The 21,479-nt window shown below is 31.7% G+C and overlaps 3 long non-coding RNA genes across 3 annotated transcripts; 2 read left to right on the top strand and 1 right to left on the bottom strand.

The window, feature by feature from the left end:
- Positions 1 to 5,625: 5,625 nt before the first annotated feature.
- Positions 5,626 to 8,534, bottom strand: LOC140853397 (uncharacterized). The gene is made up of 3 exons (XR_012136456.1): positions 7,496 to 8,534; positions 7,311 to 7,407; positions 5,626 to 5,930 (listed from the first exon to the last, which is right to left on the bottom strand). It is a non-coding gene; the product is annotated as an uncharacterized lncRNA (long non-coding RNA).
- Positions 8,535 to 12,915: 4,381 nt separating this feature from the next.
- Positions 12,916 to 16,204, top strand: LOC140853352 (uncharacterized). Its single transcript, XR_012136352.1, has 3 exons — positions 12,916 to 13,289; positions 15,634 to 15,795; positions 16,067 to 16,204. It is a non-coding gene; the product is annotated as an uncharacterized lncRNA (long non-coding RNA).
- Positions 16,205 to 16,879: 675 nt separating this feature from the next.
- LOC140853351 (uncharacterized) lies at positions 16,880 to 18,481 on the top strand. The gene is made up of 4 exons (XR_012136351.1): positions 16,880 to 17,010; positions 17,410 to 17,511; positions 17,625 to 18,176; positions 18,258 to 18,481. It is a non-coding gene; the product is annotated as an uncharacterized lncRNA (long non-coding RNA).
- The last annotated feature ends 2,998 nt before the right edge of the window (positions 18,482 to 21,479 follow it).

Genomic DNA, 21,479 nt, shown 5'->3' with positions numbered 1-21,479 from the left:
ATTCTCTTTTTGCCAAAAGATTAAACAATGAAAATAAGGCAAATAGTAAGATGTTTGATAGCAATTATGTTTAGCTTTAGTAAATGACAACTTTCTTGAGAAGTTTAATTTCATACCACTTTCAAAAGATTCAAAAAGAGCATTTCTTAAATTCATCTCTTAAAAATAATCAATCAAAGTAAAAGCAGAAAAAGTGATGATTCTCAAAATAATAGATGATAATCAAAGCATGCAAAATATGAATGTTCTTTAATAATTTATCTTTTAAGATCTATAATGATTTTTTCAAAACAAGTTAGACAATATGAATGTTCATATAAGAGGATCATAACCTCCAACCAATGAAGATACCACTTGAAGATAACACTTGAAGATTTATGAAGTAAAAATATATTTTTTTAATTTATTTTTCAGAAATAAATCAATGAAGCAAGATATTTTTCAAATTTCAACCTGAAGCTCAATGCATGCAAAGCATAAAACAAATCAAATAAATGAAATCATTGAAATGTTCCAATAAAAACAATATGAATACTCAACCAAATTTATATAATAAAATAATTTCTCTTATTAGGTTTAAAAGTAGTTTCTTTTATAATCCCATTTCACTTAATGATTAATAAAGATTTTTTCTTTAGGGTCAACAATAATATTTTTTTCTTTTTTAACTTTAACTTGAATTTAACTTTTAAATTCAGATTTCATAATTTGTTTCCACCTTTTGAAGGCTTGCAGTAAATTTAAATTGAATTTCTTTCTTTATTTTTGAAATAATATAGATTCAGAAACTTTCCTCCTTTTTGAATGAATCAAAGATTTAAATCAAATTCAATTCAACTTTGGCTAGTTTTAGAAAATATGTTTCAACTTATTGAATTATTAACTTTGAACAAGATAAACTCTATAACTCTACTCTTTTTTTCAAAATAGTCAGAAAAATACTTTGAGCTTTGAAGATTTAATAGAGCTTTTTAATATTAAAGATTCAAAGCATCAAAAGCCAAGCACAAGATATATTTTACTTTTCCAAAGATATCTCTTTTTTTTTCTCTAAGAGATATCAATCCATTAAGTTTAGAAAAGATGTAAACTTCTTGGATTTATCTCAAATGATGTAATATCAAGAATATAGCTTTGCAAAATTAGATTTGAGATAAAGACATCCTTTTATTTTTGCTAAAAGATAAATCAATGAGATATAAGGCAAAAAGTAAGCTATCTATAACAATGGATTAAAACTAAAATTCTTTTTATATAAATATTTAGCTTTAAAGGTAAAATGATAGCTTCTTTGAAATATTTTGCATGATAGCTTTAAGAGGGATAATTTTTAAATTCATTTTTTGATCTCGATCAATCAAAATAAAATATGAGTTTTCATTAATAAATTCTCTTTGGAGATCAAAAATGATTTCTTAATATCAATTAATTATTAAAAATTGATGATCAAAATATATAAAGTATGCATATTTGCTCAAATGAATCAAGTGATCAAAACCATATGAATGCTCCAACAAATTTATATGGCTAGGTCAAGACAAGCAAAATATAAAAGTTTAAGATACTAGAAAGAGAGGGAGGTCTAATTTTTATGGGAGAGGGGTTTGAAAAGAAATTATGGCTTGAGAAAACTAAAAATAGAATGATAGAGTCTTATAGTAATTCAATTAAGAAATACATCCCAGACACGGGGTCGCCTCCTACTAAATCAAGAGTCAGCTCCTGAAGAGGGATCGACTCCAATAAGACTGGGAGTTGGTTTCTCATAGAATTATTCTTTCATGAATACATGAGCCAACTCTGATTCAAGAATCGACTCCTCAAAGTAAAAAATAGTTCAAGAAGTTTCAAAACATAGACATTTGATCAAATTGAAGGATAAATCAATTAACAGTCAAATCGAGGATTAAGAATGATATTCTGATCAATTAGAATCAATCAAATTTGGGGGTATGATTAAATTAAGTGAATTCAAGGGAAAAAACTAGATAATTGCTCTATAGTTAAGTTTTAACTAGGAGAATGTTTAATCTTTAAGAGTTAAACTAAAATTCAGTGCAAATCATCAAGTATATAATCTTTTATAATTTGATAACTTATCTTGATATTCTTTGAATCATGATTAAATATTTTATGAGAATGTCAAAGATTTAGTTGAGAGTTTTGCATCCAAGTATTTTACATACAATCAAGCTCATTTTAATTTAAGTTTCACAAGTAGTATCATTTCATGAAGGGTTTGAGAGCATGTTAGATTTAAAACTTAAGCTTCTATCAATATGATACTAAGATTAAGAGAGCATGCAAATAAACAATATATTCAAACAAGCAATGAGAATTCATCATGATAACATGCATATGTATGAAGCATCAAAATCAATCATTCAAGCAAAATTATATCAGAAATTAGTAATGGTGTAATGTGAGACAAGTTTAGCTTTCACCAAGCAATATCATCCATTCATCTTAAGTCTTAAGCATCCATTTTTAGAATTTTCACCTTCAATGCCCTTGGATGCTTGATATACCTATAAAATTATTTCATAATCTTTGGTACCCAAGCCATTTTGGGTCCATAGGAGTTAGAGCACATCGTTTCTTTTGGAACTCAAATTTATTTTGATCAAAGTTTGGCTAATTCTTTTAAAATTGCATTTCGAAATTTTGTGACCAACTTTATTATATTTGAAACAAATTATAGAATCATTTTTAGGTGAAGCTCTTGTAAATATATTTGTAGCATATTACTATTTTTTTGAAGAATTAAAATCAGTTTTTGTCTTATTAAAAATAGCCTTACTATAATTTACCATTGATTGAAGATTTTGAAAATTAAGAGTAAATTTTTCTACCATAGGTTTCAAAATCTCAATCTTTTTTCTCAACTTTTTATTTTCTTCCACAAGCTCTTTCTTTTCTTTTTGAAGATTTTCATTTTCTTTTAGGGAAGCTTTTAGATTTTCATGTTTCTCTTTTAGCTAAATATTTTCTTCAACTAAAGATTTTTTGGATTTCATCCATTTTTCTTTTTTTTTAGCTAAGAAACTCTTTTCTTCTATTAAACTAAGATTTGTCTTTTTGAGCTCCTTACTTTTCTGCCTCAATTTATTAAATTCATCCATTAATTTGTTGAAGGCATTAAATAGTTCATCAAAAGTATATTTGGAGGAGTTTTCAATATTTACCTCATCATTTTGAGTCATGAGGCAAAGACATGTAATACCTTCCTCCTCTTTATCTATTAAGTATGATTTATCTACTTTCTGCTCTTCTTTTACATCTTCTTTTTCTTTACTTTGCTCTCCCCTAATTGATGCTTTCTTTCTTCTTTGCTTCTTCCTTTTTTTTTTCTTTTCATCCTCATGAGCCATGAGGTATAGGTTGAGGTGAGCTTCCTTTTTTTTTTGGGAGCTTGAGTCTTCTCTTTCATTTGCTCCCTCAAAGGTTATTTCCAATTTTTTTCTTTTTTTTTGCTGAAATGCAAGAAGAAATCAAGTTAAATATATTTAAATCTAATGAACAATATAGCATATTCATAGCTTTGGTATTTAGTTATGCTCAACTAGTAGATTGGAGTTGTGTAAGTCATTAGCTATAATCTTTCATAAATTATAATCATGTGACCGTATGAAAATTTTCATCCTAATTTTTTAATAAGTATAATTAGATTCATTAAGTATTAAGGGTCTATCTATAGAATAAACTTCATTAAGAAAAGATTCTATTTTGGATTGCAAGATCTTTTACTCTAGACAACAAGGTCAACAACTAATAATAGAGAATCTGCTCTGATACCACTTGTTGTCCAAAGATAGCAATCCAAAAAAGAGGATGAATTGGGTTCTTAAAAAAAATTTAATTAAATTAAACTTCAAGCATATATATGCTTCACTTTAAACTATATTAAGTGATTGTGATGCGATCATTATGTGCCGCAGATGAAGCAAATAATCAATTAAACTATGTAACTTATAATTTAATGAAAGACAAAAATTAAAATAAAGTAAAGTGAGAAAATATAGGTAAGATAACACAACACAAATATATAAAATTTATAGTGGTTCGTAGCAATTCGGTCCTACATCTACTCCCTAAGCTTTTCTTAAGAATTCCACTACAATCCTCCCTTAATTATGGTGTATTTTTTTTCAGACTTACAAATAAAATCTAATTGATTTTTTGAGATCATCAATCAAAATCTTATATCGTTAGTTTTTCAGACTCACTAACAATCCAGTTGATTTTTTGAGCCAATCAATCAAAATTTACAAGTCCAATTTCGAGCTTGGATGGGCCTAATCTCCAAATTTTTTTTCAAAAAAATTTATAAAGAAATAAAAATAAAAATAGATAAATTTAGCATAAAATAAAAAATAAAAAAGAGCTCTTTTGAAGTGCGAAGAAGAGGCTGAGTAATGGCTCTTTTAAAGCTTGAACACTCTTCTTTAAATGCTGAGAGGATGCTTGAAAAGTTATGGAAGATATCTTGTGAATACTATCTGAATTTGAAACTTGATTCCTCCTTTTTCTCTCTTTTTCTTGGATATTTAGTGAACCTTTCTTAATTTGAATGATTTCTTCTTTTAATCCACTTTCCTTAGCTCATCATTAAGTTTGAAAGTTTTTAAATTTTTTTTTTGAGGCTAAAATAGCCATTTCTAGCCATTGAAAAATAAAATAAAGCCATTAGAAATATTTCTATAAAATTTTAAAATTTTACAGAACTAGTCGTTGGAACTCGAGTCGACTCGACTGAGCCTCGAGTCGACTCAACTAGTCTGCAAGTCTGCTTTGAACTTTTATCCTAAAAATAATGCTTTATATTATTTTTTGAGACCTCGACTCAACCAATTTAAGTCGACTCGAGCCTACCACTCGACCTAAACCTTTTTTATTCTAAAAATTTTCTTTTCTACCATTGTTCATTTGAGTCGACTGGCACCCAACTTGAGTCGACTTGAGAGCATGCCAACTAAAGCTTTTGCCACTACAACAGAAATAGGTTTTGGTGGTGATTTTTACTACCTTTAGCAGCGATTATATTTGCCGCTAATGTATTTACCAGCAAAAAGCATTCTGCCGCCTAAGGCAGTGTCAGGAAAGATTTTACCAGTGATTAATGGCAATGTCGGTAAAGGCCTTTTAATTGCCGAAAAAGGTCAGAGCTTTTGATGGTAATTGTTTACGACATTTATTTTTGCTGTAATAGGGCACTGTACAGATGAAGCTTGAAACACCTATTACCACAATTATAATCACCGAAAAAAGATTTTCAAAATTTAAGGTGGCAATTATTAATGCCGTAATAGGATGAGTCAACTGACGATTAGAACATATATTATGGCAATAATAATCATCAGGAAAAATTTTTTCAAACCTTAAAGTGGCAATTTTTTATGCTGTTAAAATCTGTGAGTATTGCCTCTAAATCTAATTTTTTGCAGCTGCAATAATTACCGTTAAAATTGTAATTCTGTATTTTATGACAATTAGTATTACCATGAAATTGCCATGAAAGATAGCTTGTTGTATCATTTTCACTATATGATAATCTACTTTGACTTGATTACATTGCTATGGTAGTAGACAACAACTGTAATATCACTGCTAGAAACATCATAAATATTCAGAAAGATTTCATATATTACTATACTATGAAACTTGCATCAGCATAATTGATGCTATTACTCAAAAAGTTACAGCATAAGTTTTTTCAATTTGCATACAGATCTCTGTTTTTGAACAATATATTACACTGAAACACACTTGTCAAAATAGTACCCTTACATTAAAAGCATTAGTTCAAGGAACTCATGGTGCAAAAAATATGAGACTAGAAGAAAAATTGAGAGCTGGGAGATCTGAAATCCTGCTGAAAATCCAACTCCAATTCACCACAAAATGTTGCTTTTTTTTGATATGCTATGTTCCTGTTGAAGAAAAAAAGGAGAAGAATTCAGTTTTCTCCATTTATTATATTAAAATAGACACCTAGTTGTCATTAGACCCAAAATTTATATTTATGATCAAAAATCTTATCAAATTTTATTATTATAGCAAAACTTTGCGACTGAAGGTTCAAATTTAAATGTGGTTCAAGTGTTACCTTTCTAACCTGTCTCCTATGCTAGAAACTGCACATATTGCAATTTGTTCATAGAAAATGATAATGCTGAAGACTATAAGATATTATAAATCTACCATGAGTCATATCAAAAAAATTTATACCAAAGCATATTAGCTACTCTTTAGTGCAAACTGGACATTACACTAGCAGTAATAGTTATTGTAACAATAAACTAGCAAAGAGAACTAGCCAGATCTCTCATTGTAGCTAGGAGGTTTTGCTCCTAGTTAACATTAGATTTGGTGGTAAATTATAGCAGACAAAAGTGTCAAACAGATTGTTTTTTTTTTTTTTTTTGCTTTCATAGTTTCTCAAAGTTATGATGTAAAATTTTTTACTGAATATACTTAGATTATGATGATTCTAAAGTATATATATATTTATATTATTAATGGAGGTGTTTTGCAAAAAGAAATCCATGTAATAAAGTAGTTTTCTCTATTTTTATTTTGCAAGAACAATATATTTTGGACTTTACGACCAAACTATCATAATTCTATTCCTAAAAGATGTAACTATTAATTGAGAAATTTTAAAATTTGTATTGACCAATATTATATATGCACTAATTACTACCACTTGTGCATTTATTAGGTTCCATCGGTACATTCATTTGAGAACTGACATCTAATATTAAGTACATTTACATGCATACACATATATTTCTAAAAGAAATTCATTCCTTAAGTCATACTAAAGATCTTATTGACCATTTACAAGAGCCAAAAGCAATTAACTTATACTATTGCAAACATTGTTTCTTATAATTACTTATCTTTGATATAGAAGTTACATATGTAGGTGAAAACTTAATTTATGCTATGTCAAGAGCCTAATAAGTGGTAACTAGTAAGTGGTAGTAGATCTACTTTGATGATGGTAAGGTCATTATAAATTTGCATACTAAACTAATCAGCAAAGGCCTATCTCCAACCACATTCAAGAAAACCAAATAACTCAAATAATTCACATAAGATATGTTTAATTATATCGAGTTTCAGGTTTTACCATTCGAAACCAAATTACTCAAACTTGAAACTTCCTCAATTGTCTAGCATTCCGATTGTTTTGATACTTTTTTCATTTAAAAAGTCCGACATAAATAAAATAGCAAAGAAAAATAAGTAAACCACCATAACAAACTAAGTTCTCAAGACAACCACCATAAAATACAATGCTTTACCTTGACTTGGAAGTTGAGATACAAAAGGAATTTGAGTGGTGTTGCGTTGTCCATGAATCCATTGTGTATTTCCATGAGCACTAGCAGCATCTGGAACCTACTAAAAAAGTAAAAAGAAAATCATTTTACTTCATTATCATTAATCCAACAAATGATATACAATTATAAAAAAAGAAAAATATTACCTGTCTATTTGTTGTATCATTTGAACTTGAAGGCAAGTCTTCAAGACGCACGAACCTTCTCATATATGATCTCATCAAAGCAAGCTCAGCTTCTAGTTTTTCTTGCTTTTATTTCATGACATTCATCTCCTCAAGATGAAGTTATTGCATCACTTTCATATCTTCTTGTAACTTATGCATCTGAACTCCTTACTCTGATGACATACTACTTGAAGAAACTCTACTACCTTTACCCCACATCTTAAAGAGAGTTGGACCCAGTCCTAAACCACATACTTGGCCAGCTCTTTCTGCCCCCATCACTTGTGAATATATATCACCATCCCAAGCAACACTATCTCTAGATTCTTTATTATTATGTTGGTTGTTGCTTAGTTTTTCCTGCATCATCACCTATTTATAAAAAAGAAGCAATTCAGTTTAAAAGGAACAAAATAAAAAAAAAATAGTATACCAAAATACTCTATATTGAAGGGTCGTATATTCTCACAATCTTTTGGACTGAATCACTATCAATTGGTCTCCCATCTTTTCGCTGTTTATGTGTTTCTATAAATATTTCTGCATGTGAGGGCTCTACACCATCTTTTGCCTAGTCAATCATAAAAAGTAATGAATAATTCATACTGTATATTAATGTATGTAGTATTTAATTGAAATATATCTTTTCTGCCATCAAACGTGTAAAATTCTTTGATCCTACAGCATGGGCCATCTTTTGCCTTGCATGATTACTTCTATTTATGTGACTACGTTTCTATGATTAAAAAACCACAAAAGTATAAGTAGAAAAGAAAAAAAACAATAATTATAAGTAGTTGAATAAAAATGAGATAAGAAATATACCTTTTCTTTTTCTGAATGCCAATAACTGACCAAAGTGTTCCGTTGATCTCTTGGTATACGGTCAGATTTATTAGAATTTCCTGTAGAGTTCTATATTTTTCTGTATACTCTACCTTTAAATTACTTTTGTGATCCCTCTATTTTTTTGATATGGATTTAAGTACCCAATCATCACCAATTAATGGAATAGTAAACTTTGTCTGCAATGTAAAAAGATAAAAATAACCAAAACAAATTATGAAACACAGACTCCATACAACTCATAATATTTTAATAATAAAAAAATAAATATAAGTAACCACTTTACCTTCATAAATGCCAAAAGTTTGCTTTTTTTCTCCTCTGGAAAGGTTCTCCAATCGCTAAAATTCAAAGGAGTTAGTGTAGCATCTCTTGCCACAATACCTTAAAAACTAGCTAGCACTCACCCTTTTTCATCAATTGGTTGCCCATGAACATTAAACTTTACAACAATTGTGTTTCCTTCAGGCATGTCTCAAACATCAACTAATAGAGTAGGTCCACGTACAGCCCTTTGTTCAGGTATTTTTTTTATATCTATGTCATAAATTTTAAAGACTTCATACATTAGATTTTGTCCTACATCACAAACAAATATATAATACTATATCATACCTGTTGTATTTTCTTCCTCTTCTACTTCAAAACTTAAATCATCATAAAAAACAATATCACTATTATTGTGATGTTCCGAGTGAGACTCATCATTCTCCATGTAACTATTTGATTGATGACCCAAATGAGAAGAGTGCCTTGGTTCCAATATGATATTGCTCTTGGATGATCTCTGTTTTGAAATGTGCTGCTGCTACAAAAATTTAATATATATATATAGAGAGAGAAAAATAGACATCAAGCAAATAGTTAGTTCTTAATGAAGAATTAATCAACAAAAACTTAAGCTTATATCGAGATCTTTTTTGCTGAATTTGTGACTTCTGTCAAGCTTTTTGAAATCTTCAAAATTTCTAATTCCTTAAGAAGAGAATGGTTAAAGCAATTGATTAAAGAATTATTCTTTCTTAATCTATAATTAATAATTGAGAAAGAAATGTAAGACTTGATAAATTCACAATGAATCACCTCAATTATCCTTTTATTTTTCTCAATTCTTTGCTTGCGAGCCTCATCATATGTATTAGTGTTACAATCCTTTGCTTTTCTATTTAGTCGGGCTGAAAAATAAATTAAAGGCAAAATATTTATTTTTTTAGATTGATAAGTACTTTGTAACTAAATATGTTATACCTCATGTATTTTCTTCCGCTTGTCCTTCCTCTTCGAAATCTTCATTTTGCCTTTGAGATAGATTTTGTCGTTGAGATCGTAAAGGCATATTACTTTTAGCTTGACTATGATTGTCCACTCAAGGCTCCATGAGATGTTTTCTTGATTTCTCCATAATATCTGTAATAATATGTTAAATACAACATCTTTTGAATTAGTGGCAATTCAATAACAGTAAATGAAAAGAAATACAGTAATTAAAAAAAAATCCAACATATAATAGTAAAAGAAAAAAATTAGAACTCAATATAACTAAGATCATAAATCATTGCCATATACATCATCAGAAGAAAATAGTTTATTGTAATTAATTAAAAATCATAAATCATTGTCATGTACATCATTAAAAGAAAACACTTAATTATAATTAACTAAAAATCAAAAATCATTGTCATATACATCATCAAAAGAAAACCTCAATTATCTTCTTCTATATTATCGGCTTCAGCTTCCTCAATATCAACTAATATCCCATCAATATCTCTTCTAACCCAATCGATGATTTTATTCTCTAAGTTTGTGATCGAAAGTTGAGGCCCACTTTCCATGCTCAAATCAAAGGCATCTCTAGGAATTATCTGTCTTGGAATGAACCATTCACGATCTTTAGGATCTTGGACAAATATTACCTGTTCAGCTTATGATGGAAACATAAATGGCTCATCATTGAAGTGCTCGCCAGTGTGTCTCAACTGAGAAAAATTAACAAGAGTGAATCCCAAGGAATCTTTTCTTATCCCTCTTCCTTGTGTGATATCAACCCAATCACACTTGAATAAAACAACTTTGAATCTGCCATAGTAATTCAACTCTATAATGTCAGTAAGTCTGCCATAATAGTTAATGTCTCCCAACTTTGGTTGTGTGTCCCATCTACTTGCATAACTTTTTGTTTTTGCTAAAACCATAACTCCACTATTTTGGGTATTCATTTCCCTTTCAGACTCTTCAGTTCGGAATTTATAACCATTATCCATAGTAAAAGCTTTAAACCTTTTTGCAATATGGTTTGGCCCTTGAGCAAGTATTTTAATCTCATCAGAGATTGGCCCAATGGTTTCATCATCATCAAAGTCCATAACCTGGATAGTTTGAGGAAAAAAAAAACTTATTTTCAGACTTTGATTCTAAATGCCTTTTTTACTAAAGAAAATAACCTATGCTTACATGTTCCTTCAGCCATTCATGAAATTCTTCATTATGCTTAGCTACTAAATCATGTGGATTTAAATGACATTTATGATTTTTTCTTTTGATTGACTTTTCATGTTCCCTGCAATATGTAAAAGCATTATTATTGAATATATATATATATGTAGACAACATTTATATATGTATTATACTAACCTTTTAAGGTGTGATATCATTTCAGATTCACAATTAAAAAGCACATATCGATGTGCTTGAGTCCATATTTTGTTGTCCATCATAAATGTTTCAATACTTCCATATGACTGTCCTTCAATTGGAAAAACGCATGATCCTTTCTCTACTTCTCACTACTAGAATCTGCCAGTTTAGAGACAGACAATTAGTAACATCTTAGATCAGTTGGTATGCCGTCACTAATAGTGACGGAATCATGACAACATAGTGACAAACTATAAAAGTTGTCGCTGAAACACTCGCAGGTGCATTAGTGACTAATTTGTGATAGATTCGTAATGGTTATAAAATTTACAATAGCAATGGAATATGGATAAAAAAATATCCATCACTATAATTGGCCTGTAATTTTTATATATTTTTATTAACGGTGTAGCGACAGAATAGTGATACTTTTCTGATAAAAGAGAGACAAAACAGCGACCACATAGTGACAACACTCAAACATGATCATTATAGCAATCAGTAGGTGATCTAGCGACAGATTTGGGACAGAATAATGACCGCTATATGATTCATTATAATGATGGAATTGTGACAGATATGCATCAGTCGTTAAAATTAGCATACAATTATCATGTAATTTTAGTAACAGTGTAGCGACAAAATAGCGACACCATCGTGATAAAGAAGAGACGGAATAGCGACAACATAGTGACAACAATCAAACGTTGTCACCATAGCACTTGTAGGTGATCTAACGACAGATTTGTGACGGAATATGACCACTATATAGCAATAATATTATAATGGATATGCATCAGTCATTAAAATTGGTGCGTAATTTTCATGTAATATTAATAATGATGTAGCGATAGAATAGCGACAATGATATGAAAAAGAGAGATGGAATAGAGACTAAGTAGAGACGGATGTTGTTCTTCACATAATACCTTTTAGAGATAGTATAAAGAATGATCATGGACAAATCCGTGATATATGTAGCGACGATATTATGATAGATTAGCGACATATTATATATCCTGAATAATTTTTATTTAGGGATTGAATAGCGACCAATTATCAATGGATATGTATTCTCAAATAAAATATTAGAGAGAGACTAGCGACAAATTAGCAACTGTATTTTGAGAACAATAGTTGTGTAGTGATAATCGAGCGATAACAGAGATGAATCTTTATTTTTTATCTGTAATAGGGGCGGAATAGAAATAGAATAGAGATGGAAGCTTGAATTTTGATAATTATTTGTTTAAATTAAACTATTCTTTATTACAGTTAATTTACTTGTCTATTTTATGATTTATGTATTAAAATTTTTAAGATAAATCAATTAATGTCATAAAATTTAATCCTAATCAATTAATCTTTAGTTTACAAGCCAACAACTTCTCCAAGTCCAACGATTGAAATCTGATGGCCCTCTTGGATCATTAATTTATTTCAAATATGCTTAATCTATTTTTGTTGTATATTTAAATCCATTAAATCCAAATCGATTTAACATATTAAATCTATATATATTTATATTAATTTGATCTATTTAATAAATAGATTACATGGATTAAATCAGATCACTATCTAATTAATGATCAAATTACATTCAAATTAAAAATTTTTTACTAATATAAATAGATTGAATTAGACTTGATAAATTTTTGATATAATTAATATTTAATTTAACTTGATCTAATTATCAGTTCTACGTTAACAATGATTTAAAATAAATTAAATATGGATTTCAAACTTAAAATTTTGCTTGGCGCCTGGCAACCCGCGCTAAAGCCCCCACTCGATTAAGATTGATCACTGAGGAAACACCAGCGCCATCTTCCCACCCGATTGAAATCGAAATTAAAACAAAATTAAGGGAATACAGCGCCATTCTCCCACCCGATTGAAACAGAAAAAAAAAAAAAAGGAAATAGCCAACGCGATTCCACAGACCATCGTCCACCTCTCCAAGTCCGCCGCAAGCCTCCATCGTCCCACCCGATTGAAATCACGTCACCCTGTTCGTCCGCCGCAAGCCTCCCACCCGGTTGGGACTCATGAGGACGGAAAAAGGCAAAGAAAAACAGGGCATCCACACCCTATTCGGCCTCCCACCCGATTGAAACCGGAAACCAAAAAAAAAAAAAAGGAAATACCCTACGCGAAACCCCATCGTCCACCCCTGTTCGGCCGCCGCAAGCCTCCCACCCGGTTGGGACTCTTGAGGACGGAAAAAGGAGATCAAAACCGGAGAAGCAGAGGAAAAATCCACGAAACAGAGGGAAGAGAAAAATTTCAGGTAAAACTTTTCCCCTGATCATTGATTTCCACTTCTTGGAGGGGTTTCTCAGGTTCCATTGGGTTTTTTCTAAAATAATTCATTGTGGCGGTGTGAGTTGATTGTTGAGATGAAAAAAAAAAAAGGGGGAAGATGAAGTTGGAACGGAGGACTTCATCATGTCAGTTTATCATGTTCCTTTCATTTTTTTTTTTAGAGATCTATACATGGGGAAAGAGGACTTCATGTCAACCGATTGAAACCTGATAAGTTTTTTCATTGTGGCGGTGTAGTTGATTGTTGAGATGACAAAAAAAAAATCGGGAACATGAAGTTGGAATGGAGGACTTCATCATGTCGGTTTCTTAGGTTCCTTTCATTATGAAAAAAAAAAAAAAAACGGAAAGATGAAGTTGGAACGGCGGGCTTTTCATTTCATTTTTTTTTCTCTTGTTTTTTTTTTTAAATTTTTGCATACCTTTTAAGTATATGTTTGCTTAGATTTTGTTATTTATCACTTTATAGAATATACAGAGATGATGAATCGAAGTTGGATGCATCGTAGGATTTATAAAGGAATGGTGACAGATGAATTTAAAAAATGGAGTTGCTAAGTTTATTGACATTGCAATTTCTAATCCATCGCACATGGAAAATGGAAAAATTCTTTGCCCTTGTCTTAAGTGTAAGAATAGAAAATTCTTGATACCTGATGAAGTGATGGTTCATCTCTACAAGAAAGGCTTTGTTGATGGCTATCAGACCTGGATGCTGCATGGAGAATCTTATTCTAGATCTGAAGTCTGATCCTAATGCTATTGATAGAGGAGTGGTAGATGGTATGAACTCTTATATGGATATGGTTATAGATACCATAAGGATGTCTGAATTGAATAATGATGCTAGGGAGGATTTTGATGAAGTTCCAAATCCAATAGCTGCTAAGTTCTATGAATTGCTTAAAGATGCCGGCGAGTCACTATGGGAGGGTTGCAGTAAGCATACTAGGTTATCAGCAGTTACTCAGTTGTTGAATTTGAAATCAGAGTTTAGTATGAGCAAGGCATGTTACAATCGAATGCTTTTAAAAATTAAAAGTATGTTGCCTGAGGATGAGAAGTTGTCTGAAAATTTCTATCAATCAAAAAAAATTGTGAAGGAATTGGGACTGAGCTATCAAAAGATAGATATTTGCCCAAATTTTTGTATGTTGTACTACATGAATGATAGTCAGAAAATAGACTATTCTGTATGTGGTCATCTTCGATTCAAGTCCAATGAGGAGGTGGGCAAAAAAAATGCAATATACCACATATGGTATTGCGATATTTTCCTCTTGCTTCTAGACTCCAACGGTTGTATATGTCAAGCAAGACTGCAATGCATATGAGATGGCATAAGGAAGGGGTTCGACGTGATTCTGTTGTAATTTCGCATCCGACAGATGGGGAAGCATGGAAGCAATTTGATTTGATGCATCCAGAGTTTTCAAGTGATTGTCGGAATATTAGATTAGGTCTTTGTACCGATGGATTCAACCCATTCACATCAAGCTCAACACCTTATTCATGCAGGCCTATTTTTTGACTCCGTATAATCTACCTCCTGGAATGTGCATGGATAGACGTAATTTATTCTTAACATTGGTCATTCCTAGTCCAAAGTCACTTGGTAAAAGTATAGATGTTTGCTTAAGGCCATTAATCGATGAACTACAGGTGTTGTGGAATGAGGGCATTTGCACTTTTGATGCACATCGAAAACAAAATTTTAACATGAAGGCTGCAATAATGTGGACAATTAGTAATTTTCCCACTTATGGAATGTTGTCAGGATGGAGCACACATGGTAGACTTGCATGTCCTTACTGTATGGGAGATACCAAGTCTTTTACACTAAAGGGTGGCAGTAAGAAGTCATGTTGGTTTGACTGTCATCGAAGATTTCTTCCCTCGAATCATATGTTTCGAAAACAAAAAGATGCATTTATTAAATCCACTATGGAGAAAAAAGGTCCTATACTTCGATTGACTGGAAGGGAAGTGAAAGCTAGAGTAGAACAGTTTGATCAAGTAGAAGAAGTTGATCCAAGAGAGGTGTTAAGATATGTTGATGATATTGATGATGGAGACAAAGTTGAGGATATAGAAGAAGAGGAAGAAGAGCTCCAACATGACCGTGATGATGGTGAGACGAGAGACAATATCGAGTTGGAACCAGATGCACCTAGTGACGATGATACTAATTTTGTTTAATATTGCAATAAGTATAATGTTGTGTTTTTTTAAAAAAAATTATTCTCTTTAGTTTTTATGTATTTATATGAGTTTTCATGATGTTTTTTACTATGTGATATTTGTTTCAGAAAACAATATGAGATGTTTGAAGAGTTTGAAGAATTCTAAAGAAGGAAAGTTGGCTCCAAAAAGGGGGATCACAAAATATTGTGCGCAAATGTCAAAAGGGGGTGATCAACATCAATCTGAAGATGGATCTCCGCGACGATCTCCATCTAACCACACAACTTGTGAGTTGCATTTGGCATGCATGTTATTTTTTATATTCTGCTGATGATAAATGCAGTATGGTATTTATTGAATTAAAAACTACTTTTGGAAATAATTGAAGTATGTAATCAAGATATTTAATGTGATTAATGGTTCTTTTCTTATAAAAGAAGATTAAATAGCAGCATATTTAATTACTGACAATAGCAGCATATCTAATAAATGATCTTCACATGGTCATGACATGAATGCATAATGACATAAATACCTGTATTTTGGATAAAAATACAGCTCAAGAGACTACACCTCCAAACTTAACGGCATCTCCAACTATAGTTAATGCACCTCAAGATACCACACCATCGGAGATAGTCCAAGACAACGCACCTCCAGAACATTTAGAGACAACCCAAGACAATGCTACTCGAGATACAGTGCCACGATTAGAGGTAACCCAAGACACAGTACCACACACAGCAGCTGCAAATATAAGCATCAAGAGAATCAGAATCGGTCTCCGAAGATGATGAAGAGCCTGTCTTAGTTGGGATTGAGTTAACTGTTGTTCCTGCACATGCACCATGAGTCAAAATAAAAGTAGGCTTTGTGGTTGTTCTATATTGTATAAATGTACATATTGGCACTTAACTATGGTTTTTTTGTAATATTTATATTTTAGGGAGAAATTCTATCCCGTGATGCCGCGCGATACATCTCAAGGAAGATGTTGGATAACCTTCCAAATGGTTGTATCAGATGGTCCATGTATCCCATGGAGTTGAAGAACTTCTTGTTTGATGAGTTTCTTGTATATATGAAACAAACTTGTTTAGTAATTACATACTTGATTCTTATTTTTATTGATTTTAGGTTAATACTTTTTACTAATTGATGTGTTTCTATAACATTTACAGGATAGTTATAAATTTGCTCCTGGTCTTACTAAAAGTGTATTGAAAAAGGTTTTCATGAAGGTTGCAGGAAGATGACTTAGTCAAAGGTTAAACTATTTAAGAAAATAGGTAATGCAAAATAGTAATACAGAAGATTTGAGTGAAACAATTGGTAAAGGGCCCTCTTTTATGACTGCTAAGAAATGGACTAGTTTGGTGGTAGAATGGACAAAGAAAGGATGGCAGAAGAAGTCGAAGACTGCATCAAAGAACCGTCAACAGTCTGATATGAGCATCCACACAGGCGGGTCTGCTACCATGTATGCTCATGGTAGGTGTATGGTATGTACTTTTAGGATTTTCTTTGGCACTAATCTTATCCTGCAAGCATCTTGATTTTCAAATTTGATTTTTGATTTTTCTAATATTTGGAGACGTGTTTAATTACACCATCAATATTCCAAACTTCCCATCTTTTTTAGATTAATGTTGTTTTTGGTAGAAGATATAATATTTATTTAAGCTGTAACAAAAGATACATTGTAGCAACAAACCAAAATAGAGGACTTGAGAAGATAGGAATCAACGGCATTAGTGTTTTTTCATTTCTTTTTTTACTGTAGTTGTTGACATTTGAGTTCAGATCAATGTTTGGAGACATATTTAAAGTAAATGTTGTTGCCTTTATGGTACTTTTTCATTAGCATTGAGCATTAATTTACGGTCTTTAAATTATTACAGGAAATGATGCTCGGCAGACCGATATGTCATAAAGAGTTATTTGAATACACTCACAAGAGAAAAGATAGTATATTTACATCTGAGAAAGCAAAGATAGTGAGTGTAAGTATTTTTCTTCTTTTGTTCTTTTCTATTTTGCATATATTTAGTGTCATAAGGCATGTTGTCATATTAATTGTTTATATACTGAATTTTTTTTTGGTTTTACATTATAGGAGAAATATGATACTATCATGCGACAGAAGTATGGTGAGGACTTATCTTCCCATCCTTCTCTAGATGAGGAGGCTTGGCTGGTTGTTGCGGGACCTTCCAAAAAAGGTTGAGTGTTTGGATTAGGTTATACCTTAGTTCCTCCATCAAAATCCAATAATCCATCATCTTAAAATAGCACCATTGGATGTGGTGCATAGCCACATTCGAACGATGAGGTGACAAGAGAGATGCATCTTATGTGGGAGAATATGGATAAGTTAAATCAGAATATTCAAGCACAACAAAATTCAATAGGTCAGGTTCTTCTTGCACAACAACAATCTATAGACCGGATTCTTCATGGCTTGTCTCAATTGATACATCCACAACCACCACTGACATCATCTGGATCGACAATTGAGAATTCTCCTAGATCTTCGAACACGACTCCCACTACAGCTCCATGGCGTTGGTCATCTGCTTGGTGGGCTGCTTCTCCTGGATGGATGCCACCACACCCATACACTCCATCAACATTTCCTTCGGTGGCTCAAACTCCAACTCTACCTCAGGTAGTTGAAAAAATATAACTTTTATATCTTTCTTCATTTTTTGTGCTGTATCATACTTATACATGGATATATGATGTTTAGGGCTCTACTTCGAAGCAACATGCGACAGAGGAAGATAGAAGTGGACATAGCTGTGGTGGAGGAGATAACAAATCTAGGCACTTCATAGTTTATTTTGTGCCACTTGTTATGTTTTGGATACTTTATTGTTTGGGTATTTCATGTGTTTTAGACATATGTAATTGACATTATATGTATTCTATGTGCATTTGCACATAGTACTTATGGTATTGTGAATATTATAATTTAGTGGTTTTGGATAAAATATTATAGATTTCATAATTGAGTGTATCTTGTGAAAATGGAGGAATTGATATAGCCTGATGCAGGGAATAGGAGACTGAATATTGTGGGATGTTATTAGTAACACAGATATTAATTTTAGGTATTGAAAAAAATAGGAAGAAAAATTAAAAATTTTAGTGACAAAATAGAGACAGACTCTTGATGGAATTTAATCTTAAGAACAAAATTAACAACAGAATAGTGACAGATTAAAGACTAACAAAGATGTTAGGTAAATAGTGTAGTGACAGAATAGAAACAAAATATATTTATATTTAACGACACACTAGTAACAAACTAGCGACTAACGAGACACTACATTAACGACCACATATTGATAACATAGCGATGGAAAATATTTAGTTTTAATGACAGACTAGTGACAAAGTAGCGACAAATCATATATTATATTATCAACTGAATACTATCAGAATAGTGACATATGATAATTTTTTGTAACTATATTAAAGACCGCATAATGACGGATTAGCGATATTTTAATTTTTTTTTATTTTTTTAGCAACAAAAATGTGACACATTAGAGACAAATTATTGCATCTAATTACGATTGTGCCATGATTTTAGCAACGACCGAAATGGCGTCACTAATCTATTACTAAATAAATTTAGCGACAGATTATGGACAGCAAAAATGTCCATCACTAGTTTACCGACGAAGCTTTTTGCTACAGCCTTAGTTTCATCGCTAATCAGTCACTAGGCGGTCTCTATCAGATTTAGCGATAGAAAAGAGACTGAGTAAAGATGGATTTTATCCATCGCTAATTAACAATTTTTTTGTAGTGTCTAGATCATTATCAATATCATTTATAGATGATTGGATATATCGAGAGTAAAAGAATAAATATTCATTTGCTATATATGCTTCTGCAATCGAACCCTCTGGACGTGCTCGGTTTCGAACATAGGACTTTAACCTTGCTAGATACCTATGCAAATAATAGTTTTTAATTATTTTGCATTTACTTTATATACAATATACCATCAAAACAAGCTAACTGATTAATAAAAATTTTACCTCTCAATGGGATACATCCAATGATAGAATACAGGGCCAGCAATCTTTGCCTCGCTTGCTAGATGAATGATCAAATGCATCATAATAGTGAAAAAAGATGGTGGAAAATTTTTTTCTATTTCACAAAGAATTAGAGCAACTTTTCCTTCAAAAAGCTCAAGCTCATCTACTTTAGGAGACTTACTACATAGTCCTTGAAAGAAGCTACAAAACTCAATCAAAACAGAACTAACTTTGTCATGCAATGTCTCTCATACTGCAAGAGGGATAAGTTGCTGCATTAGAACATGATAATCATGGCTCTTAAGTCCAGAAAATTTATGATTTTTGTGAATACAATGTGATATATTTGATGCATAACCTTCTGAAAATTTTATATTTTTCAAAATTTTATAAAAAAAATTTTTCTCATAAGGAGACATTGTGAAACATGATAGGGGCAAATAAGCCCTTCTAGAACCTCATTTTTCAACCCATAACTCTGGTCTTATTTTCATCTCTTGCAAATCACGATGAGCCCCCAAGTTGTCCTTTGATTTTTTATCAACATTCAATAAAGTATGCACAAGGTTACCACATACATTTGTCTCTATATGCATTGGATCAAGATTATGCTTGACGAGATGGTGCTCCCAATAAGGAAGTTCAAAAAAAATATTCTGCTTTCTCCATGTTCCCTTTTGAACCCCATCGTTGGTTCACACATCTTTCTGAAGCTAAACCTTATTCCTTTTAATTGATCCAACAAATCATATCCAGATCGAGCCAAAGGTTTATGCCCCAATTCTTTAGACCCATCAAATGATTTTGCATCATGCCTATATTTATGTGTAGAATCCAAGAAACGCCTATGACCCATATAGCAGAACTTCTTTCCATGTGTCAATCGTCTCAAATGGGTATCCACATTACAAGATGGACATGCATATTGACCATAAGTGCACCAACCAGAAAGATTTCCATATGCTGGAAAATCATTTATAGTCCACATAATTGCTACATGCATTTGAAATGTCGTCTTTGTTGAAGCATCATATGTTTCTACACCAACCTCCCATAACTCAATCAACTCTTCTATAAGAGGTTGTAAAAACACATCAATATCATTTTCAGGTGACTTTGGGCCAGGTATAAGCAATGACAATATAAAGTATTCTTGTTTCATACAATTCCATGATGGCAAATTATATGGAATTTAGAATCACTGGCCATATGATGTATACACTTCGCATTGTCCCAAACAGGTTAAAACCATCGCTAGCTAGCCCCAACCTGACATTACGACACTCTTTTGCAAATTCTGGATACCTTTGGTCCAAATTTTCCCATGCTTTAGAATCAGCTGGATGCCTTAAAATACCATTTTCCTTCTTGCGGTCCCTTGCATGCCATCTCATCAAATCTGCTGTTTTAGATGACATAAACAACCTTTGGAGTCTCCATTTTAAGGGGAAATACCTTATAATCTTCATAGGAACTTTCTTCTTCTTCCGTTTCTTTGAAGTTGATACATCATTGAGTTGGTCATTCTCATTGTTTTTCCATCGAGAAGCCCCACATTTTGAGCATGAATCATCATTAGCATATTCCTTTCTAAATAAAAGACAATCATTGGGACAAGCATTAACCTTCTCAAACTTAAGCCCCAGTGGTTCAATAACTTTTTTTGCTTCATTGAAAGATTTTGGTATCTCACTGTTAGGATATGCATGCCTCAGAACATCTAACAACACATCAAAGCTCGAATTGCACCATCCATACAAACACTTGACATGATATAAATGTAATAAAAAGGATAATTTTGTAAAGTCCTTGCAACCTGGATATAATTCTTTCTCTGCATCTTCCATCATTTTATTGAATTTTTCAACATCTGGCAGAGAATGTTTCATGGATTCTGATTCTACAAATCTTTCTAA

This window comes from Elaeis guineensis, chromosome 13, assembly GCF_000442705.2.
Source record: "Elaeis guineensis isolate ETL-2024a chromosome 13, EG11, whole genome shotgun sequence".
NCBI classification, from domain to species: domain Eukaryota; kingdom Viridiplantae; phylum Streptophyta; class Magnoliopsida; order Arecales; family Arecaceae; genus Elaeis; species Elaeis guineensis.
The sequence above is the reverse complement of the archived record's forward strand: the minus strand, read 5'-3'. Positions and strand labels throughout refer to the sequence as shown.